This window comes from Chrysochloris asiatica, unplaced genomic scaffold (assembly GCF_000296735.1).
Source record: "Chrysochloris asiatica unplaced genomic scaffold, ChrAsi1.0 scaffold00022, whole genome shotgun sequence".
NCBI lineage: Eukaryota > Metazoa > Chordata > Mammalia > Afrosoricida > Chrysochloridae > Chrysochloris > Chrysochloris asiatica.
This window is the reverse complement of record NW_006408540.1, coordinates 13,454,423-13,461,170: the sequence shown is the minus strand read 5'-3', so window position 1 is coordinate 13,461,170 and position 6,748 is coordinate 13,454,423. Positions and strand designations below refer to the sequence as shown.

The window sequence follows — 6,748 nt, the reverse complement described above, 5'->3', positions numbered from 1 at the left end:
CGGAGCTGCTGGTAGTTTCGAACCGCTGACCTTAAGGTTTGCAGCCCGATTCGTAACCACTACGCTACCAGAGGGGTGAGTTAATTAAATGTTTGGCCAAATGTATCAGGTAATTTTTAAGTTGATAATTTTGTATGGCCCGAGAATGATGTCATAAACATCCAAATGGCCCTTGGCAGAAAAAAGGTTCCCCACCCCTAACCTAGCTAGTCAGAAGCTTCTCACATTGTAATACAAGTGTTATGAGATTCGCTCACTGTTTGTTGTCACCTGTGGTTCTGAAACAGGGGAAATACACTGTTTAATGTTTCTGAATCCTGTGTGTTATTTCAGCCCACTTTTACTGCCTTAACCAGTCAAATGTCAATCTTGAATTGTATTATATGGTGTATAATAAATAAAAGCATGTATGATGAAAAAGAATATATATCATGGAACATTTCCATAAACTTTTTGAAATCCCCTCACATGTTATAAAACCTAGCCCCTATACATGTATATGAAAGTTGGACAATGAATAAGGAAGACCAAATAATCCATGTATTTGAATTATGGTGTTGATGAAGACTATTGAAAGTATCATAGACTTCCAGAAGAACAAACAAATCTGTTTTGGAAGAAGGACAGCCAGAATTCTCCTTAGATGTGAGAATGGAGAGACTTTGTCTCTCATACACTAGACATGTTATCAGGAGGGACCAGTAAAGTGGAGGGTCAGTGAAAAAGAGGAAGACCCCCACAATGAGATGGATTGGCACAGTGGCAGCAGCAATACACTCAAGCGTGACAACGATTGTGAGAATGGCGCAGGACTGGGCAGTGTTTTCTTCTGTTGTGCATAGAGTCTCTATGAGTCAGAAATTACTGGAAGGCACCTAACAATAACAACAAAAAATGCTTGTGGATGCAATCCATTTGAGAGTAGGGGTTTTGTTATGATAATGAAGTTATATGTGTAGGTTGTTTTAAGCCAATAATTTTTGAGCTATAAAAAGAGCAGATTAGGCAGAGAGGTGGTTGTTGTTGACAGAAAGCCATCCTCAAGTCAGAACCCTGAATTTGGACTTCTAACCTCCTACACTGTACAAAATTAAACTTCTGTTTGTTAAAGCCACACACTTGAGTCGCTGCTGACCAGTCCCTGTTGGCTTCTTCAGCCTCCTCCCAGCAACTTGCCATCACGGTCACCACCATGTCCTACCCAGACCCAGTGCTGACTCTGGAGCAGGAGACTCTCTGACATTGCTCATTGCATTATGGCTCTGGGCAAGGGCATCCTGGTTGCAGATGAGTCCACTGGATACATTACCAAGAGGCTGCAGTCCATTGGTACTGAAAACACCAAGGAGAAACGCCACTTCTACTGCCAGCTGCTGCTGACTGCTGATGACCATGTGAACCCCTGCAATGAGGGTGTCATCCTCTTCCATGAGACATTCTAGAAGGCAGATGATGGGTGTCCATTTCCCCAAGTTATCAAATCCAAGGGCAGTGTTCTGAGGATCAAGGTAGACAAGGGCATGGTAGCCCAAGCAGAAGCGAACGATGAGACCACCACCCAAGGACTGGATGGGCTGTCTGAGTGCTGTGTCCAGTACAAGAAGGATGGAGTTGACCTCGCCAAATGGCTTTGTGTGCTGAAGATTGGGGATCATACCACTTCAGCTCTTGCCATCATGGAAAATGCCAATGTGCTGGCCCGTTATGTCAGTGTCTGCCAGCAGAATGGCACATGCCCATTGTGGAGCTGGAGATGCTCCTGAATGTGGACCATGTCCTGAGCACTGTCACTATGTAACTGAGATGGTACTAGCTGCCGTCTACAGGGCTCTGAGTGACCACCATGTGTACTTGGAAGGCACCTTACTGAAGCCCAGTATGGTAACACCAGACCATGCCTGCACACAGAAGATGTCTCTTGAGGATATTACCATGGCAACTGTCACAGCACAGCACTGCACAGTGCCCCCTGGTGTTACTGAGGTCACCTTCCTGTATGGGACTCACAGTGAGGAGGAGGCATCCATCAACCTCAATTCCATTGACAAGTGCCCCCTGCTGAAACCATGGACCCTGACCTTTACTGTGGGTGAGCCCTGTAGGCCTCTCCTGAAGGCCTGGGGGTGTGGGTGGGGGGAGAAGGAGAACCTGAAGGCTGCCTGGGAGGAGTTCATCAAGCAAGCCCTGGCCAACAGCCTCACCTACCAAGGAAAGGACACTCCAAGCGGTGAAGCGGGGGCTGCAGCCAGTAAGTCCCTCGTCTCTAACCATGCCTCCTAAGTGGAGGTGTTCTAAGTCTGCCTCCTCAACACTGCGGGCCACGCCCCTTCCCATACCCACTCTTGAGGGGAGGAGCTCTTCAGGGACTCTAGGCCACTCCTTGCTATCACTCTTGTCATCCTTGTGACATTGCTGTGTGGTGGTGTCCATACATGCTAATTCCATTACCCTTTCCAGGCCACAGCCAATAAACAACTATTTAAGGGGATTGAAAAAAAAAAAGGGCCACCTACTTGTGGTATTTCTTTTATAGCAGCACAAAGAAACGGATACACTCTATGATCTCTCTATCCAGACCCTGGGCAAACTGGCATACTCACTCTATTGATGGGAAAATGAATTGGCTCAGATGATTGGAATCTTCCCAAATCTAAAATTTACATATTTAAAAAATTATCAGTCAAGCACCTATTCTTCAGAAATGCTGGTACATTTTACAAGAAATATACCCCAGACCAAACCAACGTCTCTGCCATTGATTTGATTCTGATTTATAGTGACCCTGTATAGGGTTTCCAAGGCTATAAATCTCAAAGGGAGCAGCAACCTCATCTTTCTCACTAGCAGTGGCTGGGAGGTTTGAACTGCAGACCTGTGTTTTATCCTACAATGCCACAGCAATACTTAACTGAACAAAAAAATGGGATATTCTCTAAATATCTGCCAGTAGTGGTATGATATATTCACACAATGCAATGCCAAGCCAAGCAGTAGCTTAAAAAAGACAAGTGGAAAAAAAATCAAATTATAAAAGTGTTATATTTGTGTTATTAATAAATACAAAAATACATACTTGCCAAATAGATAAAATGATCACTTCTAAGAGGCGAGTCAAGATGTGCTGTCTCTGAGTCACTGGTGAGTAATTGTTATCATGACTAATTGCAACTGTCACAACTATAAAGGTAGATGTTCTGTAACAAAAAGGAGGGAGTAGTTAATCTTGCAGTCCAAGAACAGAGGACCCTAGGACCATCAAGGGAGAAGAGCACAAGTGCAATGTGGAACCCTATCCAGAGAAGCAGTGACACCAAAGATGAAGGCAGAGATGGTGACATGGAGAGAGGGAGCAGCTGAGGACTCTAGACTCATGGAAAGAAAAAGGCTTTGTGCCAGGAGGCAGGCCTTCAGAATGTATCCTTTGGTTGTTTAAATGATTATATATTCCTGAGTGTTTTTGCATACTTTATGACAACAACAACAAAACAGAGGGAATATTGCAAATGCTGTTGAATGTTGATGCATGGAGGGATTGTAATCATTGCAATGAAACAAAATACGATAGGATGAGTGCAAAACTGATGTTCTCCCATATAAACTATCACTCAGTTCACAATAAAAACTTAAAAAATTAAAAAAAAAAAAAAGATACACGCTCTTTACCACTGCTGTTGAATCAATTCCAACTCATAGTGACTCTCTGGGACGGAGCAGAATGATTCCACAGCGTTTCTAAGGCTGTAAACCTTTATAGAAGCAGACAGCCTCATCTTTTTCCCTCAGAGCAGCTGGTGGGTTCGAATCACCAACCTTTCGGTTAGTAGTCTAACGCTTAATCCACTGCAATGATAGGGCTCCTTTCAAGATGTGCAGTACGTAGATTATTATTTGTACTTTTGTTACAACAATGGCTTAGACAAAATTATTTCAGGTCTTCTATAACTAAAAAATCTAGAGGTAGTTTCCAGAGTATGTGTAGGCAGCACATCAGTTCTATCACCAAGGCTGCCAGCCCATTCTTTCTCTGCTCCACCATTCCTCGACATACTGGATTTTAGTTTTTATGTTTACTTCAGAGGTTCTCAAACTTTCTCAGTTTATGATGTCCTTAGTGTCTCAGGAATATTTTCATGGTGCCAACAGGCCAAAGGACAATGGTCCAGTGGTGGAATTCTCACCTTTCAGGCAGGAGACCTGGTTCAATTACCAGCCAATGCACCTCATTTGCACCTACCACCCATCTGTCTGTAGAGGTTCATGAGTTACTATGATGTTGAATAGACTTCAGTGGGGCTTCCAGAGTAAGAAGAAAGACCTGATCATCCACCTCAGAAATCAGCCAGTGACAACTCTGTGGATCGCAAGAGTGAGATCTGCTACTTATTATGGTAGGCACAGGAGCTGGCAGCATTTTGTTCCCTTGTGTTTAGGGCTGCTGTGAGTCAGGAGGCCATTAACAACTACAACATGGTAACTAATGACAACAACTAGTCCAAAAGAAAGAAAGAATGTTTCTGTTTATTGAGTAGCAGTTGTTGTTGTTAGGTACTGTTGGTTCACTTCTGGCTCATAACCATGTCATGCGCAACAGAAATCCTGCCTGGGCCTGTACCAGCTTCACAATTGCTATGTTTGAGTCCATTGTTGCTGCCACTGTGTCAGGATCTTCCTCTTTTTTGCTGACCCTCCACCTTTCCAGGCATGATGTTGTTCTCCAGGGATTGGTCCCTCCTGATCATATGCCCAAGGAATAAGAGATGAAGTCTTGTCATTCTGTTTTTTAAGGAGCATTCTGGTTGAACTTCTTCCAAAATCGATTTGTTTGTTTTTCTAGCAGACCATGGTACTTCCAATATTCTTCCCCAACACCATAATTCAAATGCATAGATTCTTCCTTATTCATTGTCCAATTTTCACATGGTGTGGCACTGTAGGATCAGCACTGGACTGCTAACCACAAGGTTGGTGGTTCAAAACCAACCAGCTGCTCCTTGGAAACCCTATTCTGGATAGCCATCAGAACTGACCCGATGGAACTTAACCACCACCACAACAAGGGAGTTGAAAATACCATGGCTTGTGTCAGGTACACTGTGATAGTTAACTTTTTGTGTCAATTTGACAGGATTCTCAGTAGTTTGACAGTTGAGGTGTAGCTGTACCACAATAAGGGGACTAAGGATTGGATACACCAACCTTAATCCCACCATCAACCTGATACCATTTACAGACGATTACCATGAATATAGTAGGTTGTTGTTCTTGTTAAGTGTCATCGAGTCAGTTCTGACTCAGCGACCCTGTATCGAATTTCTGAGGAACAACTGGTGGGTTTAAACTACCAACCTTTTACTTCCAACTGACCTTGCGATCCAACACCACATACAACATATTTTATTTTACAAGAAATAAAAGGAGAGAGGCTTGAACAGAGAAAGAAGAGTTTACTATCACCAAGATACAAGAACCTAGAATGGAGTGGATCCTTTGAACCTGGGATTCCTGCACTGTGAAGCTCCTAGATCCAGGGGAAGATTGATGCCAAGATGTATGGAGATCTCCAAGGAATACTGGGCCTACAGATACTGAAAGGTGCCAAGGACCTTTCCCCAGAGCTAACAAAAAGAAAATCTTCCCCGAGAGCCAGAGCTCTGAATTTAGAGTTGTAGTCTCCTAAACTGTGATAGAATAAGTTTCTGATTGTTAAAGTCATCTACTTCTGGTATTTCTGTTATCGCAGCATTACATAACTAATACACACACCTTAGTCCTCAAACTGACAGTGTTGCTCTTGAACACTTAAAACAGGTCTTTTGCAGCAGATTTACCTAATGCAATATGTCATCTGATTTCTTGACTGCTGCTTTCATGAGTGTTAATTGAAGTCTTTGACAACTTCAGTCTTTTCTTCATTTATCATGATGTTATTTATTGGTTCCATTGTGAGGATTTACACTGAGGTGCAATTCACACTGAAGGCTGTAGTCTTTGATCTTCGTTGGTAAATATTTTAAGTCCTAGTTTTCAGCAAGCAAGGTTGTGTCATCTGCATATCACAGGTTGTTGATGAGTCTTCCTTCAATACTGATGCCACATTCTTCTTCATATAACCCAGCTTCTCAGGTTATTTGCTCAGCAGACAAACTGAATAAGTATGATGAAAGGATACATACAACCCTGGTGTACACCTTTCCTGATTTAAATCATTCAGCATCCCCTTGTCGTGTTCCAATGACTGCTTCTTGATGGATCTACAGGCTCCTCATGAGCACAATTAAGAATGCCCATTCTTTACAACGTTGTCCATAGTATGTTATCATCCACAAAGTCAAATGCCTCTGCATAGTCAACAAAGCAGAAGTAAACATCTTTCTAGTATGGTCTACTTTTAGCCAAGATTCATCTGCTATCAGCAATGAAAATCCTTATTCCACATCCTCTTCTGACTATGGCTTGAGTTTCTGGTAGCACCCTATTGATGTACTGCTGCACTGTTGGGTTTTTAAAAATTATCTTCAGTAAACTTTATTTGCATGCCATATTAGTGATACCATTTAGTGATTTCCACATTCTGTTGGGTCACCTTTCTTTGGGATGGGCACAAATATTGATCTTTTCCAATTGGTTGGTGAGGTAGCTGTCTTCCAAATTTCTTGACAGAGATGAATGAGTGCCTTCAGTTCAGCCTCAAAAGTCAATGGTACTGAAGGAAGAAGTCCAAGGTACACTGAAGGCATTGGCAAAGAAT

The 6,748-nt window shown here is 42.7% G+C and overlaps 1 pseudogene; it reads left to right on the top strand.

Annotated features, from left to right (window-relative positions):
* Positions 1 to 1,174: 1,174 nt before the first annotated feature.
* On the top strand, positions 1,175 to 2,280 carry LOC102836024 (annotated as a pseudogene).
* Positions 2,281 to 6,748: the final 4,468 nt, after the last annotated feature.